The sequence below is a fragment of the Opisthorchis viverrini genome (genome assembly GCF_000715545.1).
Source record: "Opisthorchis viverrini unplaced genomic scaffold opera_v5_6, whole genome shotgun sequence".
Lineage (NCBI taxonomy): Eukaryota > Metazoa > Platyhelminthes > Trematoda > Opisthorchiida > Opisthorchiidae > Opisthorchis > Opisthorchis viverrini.
In genome coordinates this window covers 4096211-4115066 of record NW_008751662.1, presented here as the reverse complement: position 1 = coordinate 4115066, position 18856 = coordinate 4096211, and the positions used below count along the sequence as shown (strand labels likewise).

The 18856-nt window shown below is 41.7% G+C and overlaps 1 protein-coding gene across 1 annotated transcript in view; it reads right to left on the bottom strand.

Annotated features, from left to right (window-relative positions):
- T265_00667 (hypothetical protein) overlaps positions 1-18856 on the bottom strand; it is a gene marked incomplete at both ends in the record, with an annotated part of 53936 nt that overhangs the window by 28342 nt on the left and 6738 nt on the right. The window lies entirely within an intron of this gene.

Here is an 18856-nt window from a genome sequence, read left to right as displayed (position 1 = left end):
AAAACACTCCACATTTGCCCGTACTCTCTTCTGTAGACGACACAGTACCTAATGTTTAGTCTGTGAAGTATGGTTTCATCAGCCATACATATTACTTAGTGTTTCTACCGTTTTCTGTACAACAGTGTTCTTCCGAGGTTAATTAGGGCTCGTTTCGTCCACCCATATTTTAATCATCCGTAGCATACAAACAATGGAATTTCAAGGACGCACACGCATTCAAGTGAGTTGCTCATCTATCATGTTGACCAGGTAAAGTACGAGAATGAGGGACAATAGGTACTGAGCCTGGATGATCAGTTGTCAGGCCCGCCCAGACAGAAGTAAAAGTACATGTGCAGAGAGTGACGCATCCCCAAGGTCATCATCGGTTCGACACGTCCGGAAAGTAGGTGAGTTGGCGGCTCTCACCAAACGGCTTAGCAACACACGACCAGCGAAGTGGACCTGAGAATGTTTACGCCCGGAACACCACCATTGGCTGTACGGAGCGAACACCAATGAACGAGCATATTGGCCATTTAGTCATCCTATATATTTACGCAGACGCTCTGTATGTTTTGTCCGGGCAATACAGCCGTGTCCGCAGTTCTCTGTCTTCTCCCTATCGCGTAGTCTGGCAGGCTCAGTGCAGGCGTAACCCAATAGCTCGGCCACCGGCTCAATACAACATCAGTCCTATTGATAAAGAACTGATTTTTTAAATGCAGGAACCAGTCTATCAACAGCACTGTTCTTGATCATCAATAACATTTTCTCGTCAGCGGTGACCTACCCCTCAATCCCCGGATATGGAGCCGAATTCCCGTCATGCAGTGCTCAGTATTATCAACTATTTATGTGATGAATTTTGCTCAATATGAAAGTTTACAGTAGGTAACGTAAATTTCCAAGGAAACCTAATGAGTAACGAACTCCCCCTGAACGACTGCTTTCTCAGAACAACCTTGACAAAGACCTCTGTTGACAGATAGATATTGATCTCTCAAGTGATCTCACAAGTGATCAAGTGATCTCTCAAGGTGAGGAAGAACTGGTCTGAGATCAACAACCTGATGTTGCTTCTTCACAAACAACTAAAAAACGCGACGGTTTTCAAAACGCATATTATTTTGCCGAAAATTCCATCGTAACATACCTTCTGTAGCGTTTCTCATTTGACGGCAATTTGACCCATGCTTCCAGTTGTTTGCCGTGGATTATAAATAAATCCCCAATTACCGTTCACAAAAAACGCCAGAGAAGCTAGCGCACGGTGAAACTATTGTCAGCTTAGTGAAGTTATTATTACTAGATAATAGGAACCCGAATTGTAAAGAGGAGGAGTCCGCCATACCGCTTTATTGCTAGATCTTTTCTTTCGTTTATGTGACATTGTCCTGTGCATCCGAAGGAATGCTGTGTGTGCCTTGCAACGGTTCAGTTCATTGCGTTAGTAGTAGCGCTGGTGCAATTGACCTTGATGACCGCTAGTTCTCTTCGCAATTGATTGATCATCGGACGCAGCAGAGTGATATTTTTTTCACTAAAAAAACTTGTTCAGGATCACCAGAAAGCATTTGTTACAGGGATAATGCCGACTACATGATTTTCTATAAATTCATACATTCTAAAAAACTGTTTGTTAACACATTAGATACAAGTGTGTATCCAGCACTGTACTAAAAAAAATAAAAATAATGTGGTTAGATTACGTCGACATCACCTCTGAAATTCCGTGGTTTAGTTTTGACCTTACAAAGTATACTAGTTTGGAGAGATTGCTGTTTGGAAGTTATGTAAGTTCAAACAGACGACAGCTCCATCTGCGTCCAGTGCCGTCTAAGATGCGACATTAAGTTCCGGTTATGAATTCAATTCCGCATACTTGATTACACCGAGAAGGTTTAATTTTTTGCCCAAACTCCTCGGTTCGTCCAATTAAATCGTCTAATCATCCTCGCATTGAATCTGCTTGCTCTCCAATATTTGACTGCCAGCGTTAGTTTCCGCAAACATTTCTCGCCTCTTCAGATAACTGACCTAGTAAGAACAAACATTTATTCCACTAGCAGAATAACACGCGTTTTTTCCGAAAGCCGGCTGTACCTTCTAGGTGGTGCATTAAGCATTGGTTCTCAGAAAAGCAAAACAGTTGTTGACATAGTGATCTTATATCTTCTGCAGTCCCATTTGAGCTTCAGCACTTTGTGCTTCGTGTTAGCTGGAATTTGCACAAAGGCATGAACTACGCAAATTACGAGTCCCGAGCATTGTTGTTACTTTTCTGTTACAACGGCCTCCGCATAAAGTGAAGAACACAGCCTCCTATATATTCGTACCGGTTACTATGCAGAGGTCCCAGATAAAGGCCTCTGGTTTAAGTAGACCATTCAATGTCATGGTTTATTTTTACACGCAGTGTGAGAGCGCCGCAGACTGCAGTGTTGTTAAGATTGCAATTTTAACCATGACATGAACTGGTGGGCGATAACTATTCGAATATTTAAACTCGTTTCACGACGGTCCAAATGAGAAGGGCAATACGATCAGATACTTCGGTGAAGAGAATATAGGATCGCAAATGTAGGCGTTCATATGTTGCTTTATTAACGAGAACCTAACACATATACGGCAGCATACTGGCACCATATCTGACGAGCCCTTTTTCCGGTATTCAAAATAGGGCGCTTTTGCTGAGTTATTATTCCAGAAAAGCATTACATTTGTAAGAATATTCGGGATACTAGAATTGTTTCGTCATGAAACCTATCATCTTCACGAGGCTTTCTTATGGGAGTGCACTATATATGTATGATAACTTTTTCCAGAGAATTCATCACGGTCAAAGTGGCTGATGATAAAAGAAAAAGAAAGCACACGTAAGATACTACTTTATCAACCGATTGCTCAAAAGCGGCATTACGCGCATATCAAAAGATACCCCGTAGTCTCACTCTGGGTTCACTATCTAGGTTGCAAAAAATTTATCTACAATAACCCAAGAGGAAAGAACCGACGACCATTATTCGCCATTACAAATATGATTTGCCGGTATGAGCACCAGGAGCGTGCAGCCGCTCGAAGCGCCGATTTTCAGCACATACTAAAGCAGTTTCACGTAAGATACTACTTTATCAACCGATTGCTCAAAAGCGGCATTACGCGCATATCAAAAGATACCCCGTAGTCTCACTCTGGGTTCACTATCTAGGTTGCAAAAAATTTATCTACAATAACCCAAGAGGAAAGAACCGACGACCATTATTCGCCATTACAAATATGATTTGCCGGTATGAGCACCAGGAGCGTGCAGCCGCTCGAAGCGCCGATTTTCAGCACATACTAAAGCAGTTTTCAACCTAAGCTAAGGAAAGAGAAAAAAATTGTTAATCCATTAGTGTAGACGCGGAAGGCTCAGGTGTTCTCGGTAAGTTCCATACAAAATACCAAATAGTATCGTAATTTGCCGAGCATAGGATCGGTTCATTTTCGATCGAAGTGTTGCCCGGAAACTAAACAAGTTTGTGCAGACCTTACGGCATCGAGAACGTGGTACATTTAAAGAATCGAGATATACGAAACTAGTTCACGTTCACAATATCTTGTCCATCTTCCAAATTCCAGGTCTGTTTTTTCTATGTCAGTGATAGTAAAGTAATCGTTGAATCTCTTTAGCCGTAACCTAACTTTTAGAAGGTCATGAGCAAAGTACAAACCAGACGCATCAGAGAGGTGCCTGTCACCAATGATCACGGAGCACAAACCGTGGTTAAAATGTCTCTGAGAACCAAAACAACTATCGCTTGCTCTCGGTAAAGCCACGTTATAGAGAAGAATACGTGTACACTAAAACAGAAACCGATTTAAATCAACCGTGGAGTTGGCTGCCCTTCACCCGACGCACACACACACAGACGTTCATCGCCGACAGACCGTTAGCACCAAAACCACACCGTAATATGACGATTCTGGTCATTTCAATCATTTTCACTTTTTGGTTAGAAGTTTACTCTATAAGAATTTCGGAAATTCTTTCGAAGTACATGCTTGACACATACTGAAAACGGTGAGGTACCTTAAAGCTGTTTTATTTTAATTGTCACTCATCAAAAGCCTCACGTCATACTGGGGGTTGACAGCGGAAACCACTCTGGTGGGAGTAAAAAGAACCACAATCCATTTATTAGCAGCAATTTAGTGACTAGTTAACCAGAAACTAGACAGCAAACACATAGGCAGTCGGTGCCCTTGTGGTTTGCGTGCATGCCACAAAAAATGTTCGAGGATCACACTGAGATGTTACACCAAAACCTTTTGAAAAATTCCAAGTCATACCGAATGACCTTTATAAGTCCTATGCCAATACCATCCTGCACTCAGTTTCTATGTTAAGCGTGAATGGCATAATGAAGAAGAGTGAAAAATATATCTCACATTACTTGAGAATTGACAGCCAGTTATTTGTCCCAACACTTACCTCTTCAGATGGATGTCACCCACGTCACCATTTACAACTTGGCGACAAACTGGCTGCAAAAGTACTCTGATGATTAATGGTCTTAGTTAAGCTCGGCTGGTTTGCATACAAACACACACACAAGCGCTGCTAACCATAGAATCATTTTAGCAGACAGGAAAGTGTGTGGTTGATGTTCTGCATACGCATTTAATAATGGCAATTTGCGTTGTGCGTGTAGTGACGAAAACCGGACAGGCACGCGAAGTGGCCAAAAATACTTACGATGATCACCATCGATGTGCTCTTCTACCGAGTCCCTCTTGTCTAAATTAGCCCATTTCACTCCTACATCCTCTCTCCGCCACGCGTAATAAAAAGCTGGTTGAAATTGTACGAATCAGTGAATTTCGCTAATTTTGTGCAATTTGGTTTCAAGTGAAATTTGAGGATTGAATGAGTGACTTCCATTTTCGGACAGTGTGGATGATACTATGTCGAAGGAACCAAAAATCGGCCAGATCTTGTTGATTACACCCATCCTCAAAGGTCTTAGAAGGGACTTACCTCAGCATTGGAACTTTTGAATTGTCTATCAATACTAGACAACATGAAAAGACTCTCTGCAGTGGAATGCTTATGGTCAACCCAGCATATTTTAATGACAGAACGAGTACTCTGATGATTAATGGTCTTAGTTAAGCTCGGCTGGTTTGCATACAAACACACACACAAGCGCTGCTAACCATAGAATCATTTTAGCAGACAGGAAAGTGTGTGGTTGATGTTCTGCATACGCATTTAATAATGGCAATTTGCGTTGTGCGTGTAGTGACGAAAACCGGACAGGCACGCGAAGTGGCCAAAAATACTTACGATGATCACCATCGATGTGCTCTTCTACCGAGTCCCTCTTGTCTAAATTAGCCCATTTCACTCCTACATCCTCTCTCCGCCACGCGTAATAAAACGCTGGTTGAAATTGTACGAATCAGTGAATTTCGCTAATTTTGTGCAATTTGGTTTCAAGTGAAACATAGGGTTGACGGAAACCCGGGTACTGCGCCTACCTGATGAGCCCCAAGCAGGGCGAAACCGGTCGAGGGTTGTCGATGGATTTTCAGCAACCTTATGAGTAGTACATTACAAAGATATACATGCATCGCGATATTCCAAAGATCACAGCGACTGAAACAAGCGGCGGCCTGGTGCAGCACATTCAGTTGTCTGAGAACATCATAAACGAGAGATTCAGCTGCGTTCCAGGTGAGTCTCTCAAGAAACCAAATTAGTATGTTGAAACGGTACATATTTCATGCATAATCAGGTAAGGTTGGATGGCTTGTGCATTAGAACTTTTTCTCGGTTAACGGAGTTTCCATTAGTGGCATTCCCGAACGCCTGAAAAATTCAAATTTAACTGAGGATCAACTGTGACTGCGTCCGGTAAGTGAGGCCAATATGTTCTGAAAACCCGGGAAGCACCGTACAGCTGCTCCATACATATTGGGAATCGCCAGCCTTGCGCAGCTCATGGAAATCCAGGGACTCCCGACTAGTGGGTTGAACACTTAGTAGTCTACCAAGAGCGGGTGATTAGCAGCATGATCGACTCGCACTTGGACCGGATGTATCTCCACTCATCCTCCAAACTAATTGTCCAAGTGCGAGTTGACTTCACCACTGATCTACGGCTCATAGCTCAAGGATTAAATGTTCAGACTACCAGCTGCGAGGTTGCTGCTTGGAAGCCCCCCGCAGTTTCATGAGATGTGAATTACTGATGATTTCAACTAGTGGTGAAACGGCTGTATATTGCTTCTCGGCTTTTCAATATAGTCTACTTTAACTTAAAAGACGAGGTCTCAACTGAAAGGTTTTGAATCACCTCACACCACCATGAATTTATCCTGAACAGCCACACTTACCAATTTAAGTCCGCACCGACTATTAGCTTCAAGTAGAACATAAAGTGGACGGAAATTCATGAATTGTACCTATCCGATGAGCTCCGAAATGGGCGAGACCGGCTATGGACTTTTGAAAACGTTCCCAAAAATTTGTGAGTAGTTCCCTTCAAGATGATAGGCATTCGTGATTCCAGCTTTGGGACCGGCCAACTTATGGTTCAAAACCGTGACTGCATATGATATGACAGAGTGTTAGATAGCGCCTCCAATAGCGGCTTTCTGGGGCCGACTTACCATGGCACTCAGCTGTCAATGGCTTCCCACTTATATAAGGAGTATGCAGTGCGAATGAAGGCAGCAAACCGCAGGTATCTCGCACAACTTGGAGTAGACTGGTTCTTTAACTGCCGAGCGTATGGAGCAGTACTCCATATATGGAGTACTGCTTCTCACTCCATGTTAGTTGAGTACGTTTCATAATAATCCAATGACTTTCCAGGTTTAACTGAGGTCAAAATATACTGAGCAGCTACCGTGTTTATGATTATGGGCTAAACATTTAGCTTCTTTGTCTACCTCTCCCGTTTCACATTTGGTCCAATGGGCCCATTATTTGTAAACAGTTGATCAAACAACTGTGTTTCGTGAATATGCATCGGAATAGGTAGCGTGGTTTCCGTGGATCAGGCGGTATGCAATAACGACGGACGTACCCAATCTGATTTTTATAAAACAAATTAACTAACCACATTAGAGAGGACAGTACGGAAATGCGTGCGTTATCATCCTATCACTACTATAGAGATGTACATTTTCAATTGGCTGAATATCCGATCATGTTTGTCGGAACATTCGCTATTATCCTAATCGATATAGCAGTGTATTCTGACTCCGTAGATGGAGGAGTGATATTCTAGCCTGGTTGTCCGAATTCCCCGGAAGTATACACACGAAGACAATCAGGGTTACGTTGACCAAAGTATGATGTCAACTTCGGTGTCCGTCGTGCAACCGACCGACGACCTGATGGGACGATTTCAAACTGCGTCGAATCCGTGAATGCGTTATTTATTTATTTTAAAAATAATCATTGGTATATTCAGTGAGAAAGCCACGGCGATTAGATTCCTATTTTTGAGCCTATTTTCAACAACTTGACCCAAATGTTGTTGTGAGCCCGGTGAACTAGACTATTGGGTGTTTCTGGATAGGTGCCGTAAAACCTAAGGATAGATTTTCTGTTCAATTCATCTTTCATTTCATTGACGTTTCTCGGTTTTTTAACAGTTCAGTTTTTACCTAATTTACACCTGATCGTTGAGATTCAGTTTTCTGAGTACAAATGATTACCAGAAGAGCAACGTCGAATGATATCGCAGTGGTAGAAATTATGAACACAGAAACTTCTGATTTCTGCAACTGACTGAACATTGTGGGTTTCGCAAAGATGGAATAGTGGAGACAACGACTACTGCGTTTCACGTTTTTGATTCACAACAAAAGTACCCGGTTTGGACGAGGACTTCAATGCACACACTCTGAAGGAGTGATTCGTTTTTTGCCGGCCTTCCGGTATCCACTTAATAAACAGCCAGCTTGTGAACTGAATGACGGTGATCAGATTGCCAGCTAGCCTCCTGTAATCGGTTGGCATCCTAGCTAAGTAACTGTACGCAAATGGTTTTCACATGCAGCAGCAAATCGATTTCCGTCCCCGTAGGTGGAAATGAAGTGCAGAACAGCTGTCAGAAACGTGATCTTTGAGATTACGTCATAATGGCAACAAGTGAATGAAAGGTCAGAAGCAGAACAGTCAGCAGTAGTCAGAGAACACAGTGCATCTGGTAAATGCAATTGAGAGCTGACGAGTTCACCTCTGACAATGTCACAGAGTATGGCACGAAACGATTTATTTGAAGATGTCCAATTCAAATAACTCAATGAATCCGGCTAGCTTAAATTCTTTACGGTATGCGCAAATGTCGAAATTTGTCTACTTGAGTCCGTCGTAAACTAACTCTTTAGACTGAATAAATAATTCTAATCAGAAATGTCCAACCTCTTCGTCAAGCACACAGTGTTTTTACCTAATAAAAATTGCGACCCAAATGCTCAGTGACAATGAAACGCTACCATTAACAAGAAAGTACATTCAACCCGAGATGAATATGTATTCTTGGATGACATCTTACGATACATTATTAGGTGGATCTCTCAGGTGACCTGCATGGTGCCGCTTATGTAAGAACACCTTTTATCACTTGAATAACCTTGTGTTCTTCATAGCTTCGCTGATAATTTACGACGTGCAGGGGTCTCTCATGTAAGCTCTGTTGTTTCTTAACTACGCTTGCTCAAGGAAACATCCCTATGGGCTTATGAGAGGCCTTGTCTTTAACTGTATCCGAACCGCTGTAAGTCACCTTCATCGTGATGACCAAGACCCAACATATTAACTGACGGCAATTAGAATATAGGCCTAACAAACCCGTTGCTTACACCTTATGAACAAATTGTACAAAATGGTCTTGGTGCTATCTGTTACTGGCTAGCTTACAACTCCATCTCACCTGTTTCTGCAACACGGCGCACTTTGACATACTCGATACACTAATCGGGTTTACAGAGCCACCCTGGTTGGGTGTCCAAAAAGAAGACAAATTGGGGGAAAAGCGAAGTGAATTGAATTTTTTACTGCTATAAAATGTCAGGTAGGCATCATTTATGCAACACATTTAGCCGAAGAATAGCACATAAGACAGGCTCAGCTAGAATCCAAATGAGTCCGTCTTTGACAAATTAATAAGTAGGTGAGTTTATCTCACGAATATCAGGTTTTCATCAACCATCTATCATCTAAATTCACACTGAAACATCACGATGTGATCGTCAACATGGATAGCCAAAAATCAGTCGTTAAAACCGATCCTTCACTGCAATATGATCATATGTCGGAATTCAAAGTCTGAAAGCCAAGCTTTAGGTGTCTGAATACTTCTTTGTGAACTGACGCAAAGATGTTGTAGCTAGTGAGGATACGGAGAAATGGCTTCATTAGTCACATAAGTGAATTGTCATGAAGAGTACTACTGAATCTGTTGTAGAGGGTGGTGGATGAATGAATAAGAATTACGTAAAAGACAAAGGAACCGTCGTTAGCAGGAGCATGTTTTAACTTTTCCACCCTGCTGTACGTAAGACGAGCCGGCTATTGAAGACGCGACAACTGATGTGGGTTGACAAACTATGGTTTTGTTAATCGTGATTTTGCATGCGTACGAGCGTTGCCAAAGAGTTCGAACCTGGAAAACTGAATGACTGCGACCATCAAATGAGAAAAGATATTCAGGGAGTATGACTCCACAAAACCTCAAAATGTAAAACCTATGTTGTTGATTTTGATGTTTATTTGCGATATTCACTTCGGAAGCTAAGCATTATTGAAAAAATTCACCTGTACCAAAAACGAGTGCATGCGTTCATACCCATTTTCGGACACACCATTGTTAGACAATCCAATCAATTTGCAAGCCCGAAAGATTACCACTTTTGACAAATCAAAGCACAATCATCGTCGTACTCACGTGAATGGGCGGCAAAAACCTATGTTGTTGATTTTGATGTTTATTTGCGATATTCACTTCGGAAGCTAAGCATTATTGAAAAAATTCACCTGTACCAAAAACGAGTGCATGCGTTCATACCCATTTTCGGACACACCATTGTTAGACAATCCAATCAATTTGCAAGCCCGAAAGATTACCACTTTTGACAAATCAAAGCACAATCATCGTCGTACTCACGTGAATGGGCGGCAAAAACTGTGGCCATATCAAAGGGGGTTAGTTAATGTATCATCACATTTCCCTATACACGCACTATTGCACTTGAAACCATATGAATGACTGTCGTTATCCAAAGCATCTCCCGGATTTCATAGCCTTCCCTAGCGGTACTGGGCTTATCACAAATCTAAGGGAGGACAAAAGCAATGCAGGAGAAAAGTGGGATGGAAATATTTAATGTGCGTGTTAGACAGTGTGATAGCGATAGTTTCCGAATGGCTTCGAAATTACGACGCCCACCATTCACATAACTAGCGCATGGAAAAATCAAGTATCTATCTACCTAATCGCTGGACTTGGTGGAGATATAGTTATTGGTCAACTAGTACCCAGCACGGTCCGGCCAATTCTAGTCTATGAATTTGCCCACTAGAACCTGAAACTGTCCGTGTGTCATCCAGATGAGGTCGTACTACCTTGGACCACTTGTCTTTCTGTAAACCCCTGGTTGTGCTGAACACACTGAACAGGATATAAATTCGGGTAAAGCTCCGTTTCATTCATATCTGGTTTAGAAATATTCTCCGAAAATATTGTGCATTTTGAAGTAGTTGAGAAACTTGGTTGGTGGAAAGAGGGTGCTGAAAAAGGTCGCAAACGAAAATCCGTGGGAATTCTTAGGTTTCCATATTTACCCCTAAACAAGTATTCAAAATTCCATCCCGCAACTACTAAGCTCACATTCCAGGCGTTCTGTGGTTTAACTGTTGTGATCCATTCTATTTACCTCTTCTTTACTCCAGAGAGGCTTAAGGACCGACTCCTTTCACACGTTTTTTCACTTGCATGTTTGTGAGAGCATAAAAGCTTACGAGGAGTCCTTCAACAACTTTCCTAAATACACCTACGTCCAACATATTTATCCAGTTTTTCAAGCTTTGCTCCTTTTTGTAATCGATAAGATAATAAATAGGATGCTGTATAGAGTCTTCGATGTTCGACCATTCAGATCGTGCAAACCATGGTCTCATCAGTCTCGTTCGTAAAGGCGACATATTGCTTCTTTCTCTTAAAGAGAAAAGAAGAGCAAACCTGTTTAGGACGTTTGTGCAGTAGTTCCATAGTTTGATCTGTTCTCCACAACCAAAAGGGGCAAAGTAATGTTAATCAAAATATTCCTTGAACCGACTGCGGCAGTCGAGCAAGAGACGAGTTCATTCGTCGGTCGGGATCGCGTCTGCCACGAAGATCGTTGGTGGCGAAAATGTATATATCTTGGGCCTCAAAGGTCACGAGCCGTGCTGTACACTTATTAAATTTAGCTGTCGAGGGCAAAGTGTCTTCAAAGTATTCAGCCATCGACGGTCTGGTATCAACAAATTCGAAACGAGATGATAAGAAACCTTGTACGTGGATCAGCTTCGAGTTCCCACGTGTATAATGCATACAATACTAAGTGCTGCAGTAAATTGCTCACGTGCCATTTATGGCGAATAGTCGAGAAGTGTTGCTTTCCACACCAAATTTGGAGTGACGTGGCAGAAGATTATGAAAGATATTTTCGGTGCTATCCGTCTTCCAGGATGTATTTATGTGACCTTTCTCGGGCTTGCCTGAAAGTCTGCAAGAACGGTCCTGCGTGGACGACATCATTATAGTCCGTTTCTATTTAGATTGTGTGAGTGAAGGTTAGGAAGCGTCAGCACAACGTGGGTTTGTGATGTACAAACACTAGGTCCATGCCCATATACTATTTATTCTCCCTCCTATTACCGGAGTTTGTCCAAATAATCAGACAGTGATGCTCAGGTCAGACACCAGCATCTCTACACCAGTGCTGTTTTCAGTCTTATTATTCCTCCTGCTGCTACTGATGATGATGGTAATGTCGATGACAATTATGTTGCTGTTTTTGTTGTTGTTGACGATGGTGATGTTGATGATGATGATGATGGAAGCAGTTTGCATGTGCGTTTCAACTTTCTGGCTATTTTTGGTGAATTCAATTAATGATCCCTCGTCTTACTCATTTCCGTTATAGAGCTTTCTCCTTATCTCAAGTTAAAAACTGTAGCGCGATATAAATGACTTCCCTCAATCTGTTTTACCTGTAACTGTGGGCTTATCCTGCACCACAGTTTGGCGTTGAACAGACGCTAGGATGCAACACACATATCTGGTGAACAAGGTTTAGTTCAAGATAACATCCAATATCTTTCGGGGCACTACATTAGTTCATCAGAAAAGTCATTGCTCAGAAAGTGATTCACTGACAATCAATACGTAGTGTCACGCACGGACTGACGGAAATCGGAGTTTTGATATTCCCAGTGTGGAAAAAGGAAGTGCTGATCTGGTTTACAAAGTCGCGTACAAAGTAGCGTAAAAAGTCACTTTATTTTTTGCCACCTGAAGTGAGAGTCTGTGTATACCATATTATCTGGTGATATTAAGAGTAGGCATTTTTAAAAGTTGCATACCCAGATGTTTTTCTGAAAACTAGTTATTCAGCTTTAGTTGCTCCAATCTTCGAGGAAGAACAGGCAAAATGCAGAATATGTAAAATACGTCACTTTGAATGAGCCTGAAGCCTATTCATATAGCATAATGACATGTCAGTGGAAGTCAGACTGGGAAACCGCCAAGCCCTTTTGGGCATTCATCTGAAAATGAACATGACAGGAATTTAGGATAGTGTTCCTCTTTTGTATATAACGGCTATGGAGAAGTTGAAAATTTCAGTCGACCACTCAACATAGATTGACATACCCATGACTCGAATTTCCCTATCCGTCCATAGTATTAATTGGCGAATGTGAGCCATGTAATTAACACTTAAGATCCTCCACTATCTGGCCACAGCTGACGCTCGCACATGCAACCCTCAACTACACACTTATGAGTCATTTGTATACAAACTGAGGCTAACATGGTTTACTCAAGTGACCACTGGCTTCTCAGGCCAGTTGATCAGAATACAAGTTTCTACAGCTACAGTTTACAATCTGCTTTAGCTTTATTTTTCCTATGTTTATCGTACGTGTTTCGCTCTGTAACCCCCCAATCTGTTCTGACCAGATGAAGGATAGCAAAAACACTCTTGTTTGTCAATTTGTGCTCGAAACATAACAAAGACTTTATGTATAACTTACTAGATATGTCTACAGAACACGGGTAATTATTGCGTAAAGTTTGAGTCGTAAATAAACTACTGGTGTTAAAGTGGGTACTACTGATGAGGCATGAGCGTAGTATGTGATTTTATCGTAACTCCGCCACGCGTCTAATGGAACGTGGGGTTTATTACGGGACTTGTGGAACTGCTTCGCGGAGTTCGTTTACGATTGCGTAATAGTCAATGTATATCCACAAAAGTTGAAGAAGACGAGTGAGAATGCTCAGTTTTTTTTTAAACAAGGTGCACACGAGATGTTGGCTTTCCTATCCGATAGTTTGTTACTGTTCGTTGTTTGCTAACGGGTGACTTCGAGTGGAACGGGTGGTCTTATGTTACACCGGTGCTTAGTTTGTAGGGCAACGTGGAAGAATGCCAGAGGAGGTAGATGCACCCGGTCGTATTTTTTACGAGCCCAATGTTTGTTGTTGTTGTTCACATGAAACAAGGCCTTCAGTCGAGATGGTGTTTTGGATAACTGAAGATGACAAGCGTGTAACTTTCTACGTATTTCCATCTTTTTCACGGGGACCAACCATACGGCAACGTAGCCAGTACCACTTAAAAACCTCTCCAGCCGCATTTACGTAACAAAAAGTGTATTCCGCTATGAAGTTTACGCTAATTTTTTTCAAACATGCACGTGGAGACGGATATCCAAATTAGTTTGAAAGTGAGTGTACTTAACGAACTCCACACAATTTGATTTCATGTAGAACCCACGATTGGGGGAAACGCGGGGACTGGGTATTACCAATGAGATACGAGTGACGTAAAACCCGCAGTTGGATGACGAAGTGTTTTCAGCACGGTTACGAGTATTGTGTTTCGTATAGAATACTATATTTTTCCCTTGTTGTACCATCGGAAACTGTGGGAAGTTATTGTATGAGAAAAATACGAGAATCCGAGGACATCGAGTGAACGGATTTTATCGAGGAATCGACCAGGTGGATCGGTCTCATATGGATTATTGCCTTAGGGCACTCAAATTTCTCTATGTACAAACTGCCCAGTCTAGAGCAGTTTCACTCTCATCCACCCGGAAGTTCAGGTTTTCCGGCGGAAGATGACGGCATATAATCAACCATGAAAAATCTCTGTGTTAATAACAACCGGCGAAGTAGGACAGAGCTGGTCTCAGTGAACACTTCGTCCTGAAGCCACAACCAGTCTACGTTAGGAGCCAGGAATCATTGTTTAGTGGTTTAATCCTTATTGGGAATCATCAGCAGTGCCAAGAGGGCTGAACTGAACCCTTTGTGGTACAAAGTCAAATCAGAAGAAATGTAGATCTTACGTGGTGACAAACTGAAAAATATGATATTTATTGACGAAAAATCTGCGATCAAATGGCCTCATTTACTGTTGGCAACGTGCGGGAGAAGGAGAATGTATTCATAGCGGTCAAGAGGATAATGAAGGATAAAATGTGGATTGAACTTCCCCTTGCGATGCTGACACATCATTTTGGATGGACCAGACAGGAAAAGAGCCACTGAATCATTGATCGAGACAAGTGTTTGAAATATATATGTGAACAAGCGGTGAGGAAGTTGACAGCTGAGTATGACTAAGGCTCAACGTCGATGTCTGATTGAAACGTTCGTGACAATCTATTTTGTACTCATATGTGTTATTGTGGCAAAGAACTGTAAAAGACCGCGCAAAAAGCTGGGAACACATCTCAAAGGGTGGTTACGGCGTTGATTAAGCGACAGTTACAACCAGTTTCCATGTCGCATGTTGGTCCATTTTACCATTTAGTGTCTGTTTAACCTGAATGCGAGTGACATTATGAACCAGCTTTGGATGCCGAAGCAAAATGAATTCACAAGCCCTGTGAGCACTAAAGCAACTCACACGGTTAGCTTGACGATAGAATGTAGAAATTTATCAATAACGTTTCGGTCTTGAATGTTTAGGTTGTGTTTGACTGAAAAAGACGAATTTTCTATTAGCGCTCCAAAACACACAATTCCCTAACTGATAACAATGAATCAACTGAGTTTAGGCTGACATTAAACTTCCCACTGAGGCATATTTTCTTTTTTTGTTGCAATCAAAGTTTGAAGGCTGAAATTTCACACCGACGCGTTTCAGATTGCAAAAGAACAATGTAAAACCGCCACTATAAATAAATGTTAAAACCCGTAATTCTTGGGAAATCTGTCTTTTGTGATTTACTCAGTTTCCTAGGTGATGTATAAGATGAATTAGGAAGAAATACTTAGGTACAGATCTTAAGACTTCCTTTTTCGTCTGTTTCGGCTGATATAACACATTATTCTTAGCGCTTCCGAAAACACTTCCACAGCCTACTGAGGGCTTCAGCCTTGCTGGGTCTTATTCAGCAGGGTTGGTCTACAAGTTTCCATTAGTTTCATGTTATAGTTGTACAAAAATCCTAGCTTACTGGCGGAATATACTCGTTTTCTGATTGTGTTAGTGTCAACAAGATACTCATGTGAATCTTTCGTTCACGATACTACTCAAGTGTACGCGCTACACGGAGGCAACTTCTTGTTTCCGTTGGCATGCTATTCGAGATATGGCGTTACATTTACTTGACAGAACATAAAATTCGGTATAAGTATAGAACAAACGAAAGTTCCTTTTGCGTTTCTTGTCAATACCAAAGCAAGTTGCAAATAAGTGCATTTCTTCAGTTGTACGCATTTGGGTGTTTACGCCAAACAGCCTGAGGGATGAGTTCCAAAAATGGCAAAAATGGTAGTGGGCTTTTGAGGAGTTTGTAGAAACCGTGTGAGTATTTCTAAGTCAAGAAATCCTCCTCCAATATTTCGAATATGGTGCCAGCTAGAGCGTGAGACGGACTTTGTGCGGGATATCCGGTCGAATAGTGTCAAAAACGAAAGGTTCCTACGAGTCGCTTGTTGTCCTCCTCCAATATTTCGAATATGGTGCCAACTAGAGCGTGAAATGGGCTTTGTGTGGGATATCCGGTCGAATAGTGCCAAAAACGAAAGGTTCCCAAGAGTCGCTTGTTATAATCAAACCACATGATCAGTTGTTGACTTCCGCTGCCATAGATACTTACGGTAGCGCAAAAAGATGGTGGTTGATGAATGAGATTCTAAGTTATGGGCAACTACCCTGAATTCAAACAGGCTCTATTATCTAATTTTGATGGTTATATGTTGATTTCGCGATGATTTCAGCTTCCTTTGCTGTTAACCGCCTACCGATATCGAATAGGTACATGACATTGCTGTGCGCGATTCAGTTACTCACAATTCCTCAGTCCTAGCATCTATAAAAATCTCTGCGCAGTGAAAGACAGGCTGAGTTTGAAGTGTTCCTGAAAAGTATTCCCTAAACATTATCTCTGAGTGTTCTTATGAAAGGTCAGTGACTTGAACTTTGGATCTGTTCAGCACCGATCTGAGTATGACTATGGGTTGCATACACGAAGAAACTAGAAGCATCAGAGTAACTTCTGATTAAAGAATTAGTGGCAGTTTGTACGCTCTAAATACACGCAAAGTATTGGTTCAATAATCCAAAGTTCCTCTTCATCTCCAAGGTTACCTCATGATTAGTGCTACATACTGCCCCTCATACTCATGCGAGACGTTTGCAGTAAAATAACACTGAGTTATATAATAAAATAAAACTAGCGGAATCTAAGACAACGTGCTTAGCTGGTCAGTTACAGAAGGAATGAAAATGGCAGTGGACTGCCGAAGGATTATCAGAAAACACATGATTAGTGCGTTCCATCTTACAGGGCACTAGCTAGACATTTTTCTGAGCCTGTCTAGAAACAAGTTCGGATATGCTTCCGAGTCAGATCACGGTGAGGATCAAAATGAGGTGTGAATCACGTGGTGTGGTTCCAACCTTACATCAAGTAGTCCTCAGGTTTCTAAGAAGATTTTCCAAGAATCCTATCTGCTAACTCTGTATTATCATGAAAATATGTGATGAGTCAATGCCAGGGCTTCCAAGGAGAGAAGACGTACACTGTCGAACTGGATCATATCGTTGTGAGTTTCAAATCAAACCATTCGAAGTCAATGAAAGCTTTGTGCAAGCGGAGGGGACGTTGCAGTTTGTGAAATTATAACGGTGCTTAGCAATCATATCTGCAACTCATGCATACAGTCAGATAAAAATAGTATGGACAGAATATGGTGTAATTAGTCTTACTGTCAAAAGTTTCGGGTGACGTAGCTAACCTGCTTCCAATGTGTAAAAGGCAGACTGATTTACCAAGGAGCGAAATTTTCTACTAGATTAGGACATCTTTGGCAGAAAATTACTGCTTGTTGCCGAATTACAGGTCACTGTCCTGCGTGTGTGTAGAGACGGGTTTGTAAGAGCCCTAGAAGTCGGTCTACTGGTTACGTCTGCATTTGAGGTGATGTGTGTATGTAGTCAGACAGTCCAAAATTCTGGGCAGGCAACTCCGAAAAAACATATGGAAGCCTTCAAGCTGCTAGTGTGGGTGGGTTAATTTTTATTGACAAACTACCTACCTACCTAAACTAACGGCAATGTTGTCAGAGCTGCGTTCCTGTGACAACCGCTATGCAAAACAGACTGAATATTGAGGAGCCTTGGTAGCCAGCACCCCAAAATGCGTTTCATGAAAGATCAGCGACAAAGGGCCACTCTTTACAATCGTAGTGGTTCTCACCTGTTTAGTTTTCCCTAATTCACCCTACGACTATGAGTCATCAACTGAACATGATGGTTTGAGAAGTGCGCCACGTGTTCATCATCCGATATTCTTCCCTCGGGTTTACTCCGATCATCGATCATTTTGAAACCTCGAAACGCTTACGATACGCTGGCATTAGAATCTTTCTACATTCGGCCCTTATCTTTTTTACTTTAGGGCTTTCTGTATAAATGAAATTTACGTTCTTATCGCAGTGAAGAATCAGCACTTTTACTGATGATTCCGACTCTGTTCATTATGTTGGTGTTGAGCATGGGAAAACCGTCCAAAGCTTCAATCAGTCTCTCAGTGTTTTCTTCTAACTTACTTCCAACTTCCAACTAGGCAAGCGTAGTTAGAGTCCGTAAGTACGGTACTCATGATATCCCTCGGTTCCAACATAATATCTATTTCGGAACTCAGTTTCTATTTGATAAATCATGGAGACAGCTCATAAAAATCTGCTGCGCAAGATTCAAATCCGGAGCCACCTGAGTTCCCATTTGTTGGCCCCCTTAGGGCCTTTTTTCATCTCTCTCCTCCTACGACCTTAAATTATTGTCCTTTTGGATGCCNTGCCAGAGGAGGTGCGGGCCAGCAGGTATACAAAGAGTCATTCGGGAATTCATAACATTATTTGAACATCGCTAACGATCAATACCTCATTGAGATTCTACGTCTCGTCAAATGGGAGTCATCGGAGCTCTTCGTGCTTACGGATGATTTGCACCCAAGTTATATCATTTTCTACTACGAAGAGCTCAAAGTTTATTGCTCACGTTTCGTTTAGTATATATATATATATATATATATATATATATATATATAACTAGACGCACTTTATGTTTGTACGGGAGTGAA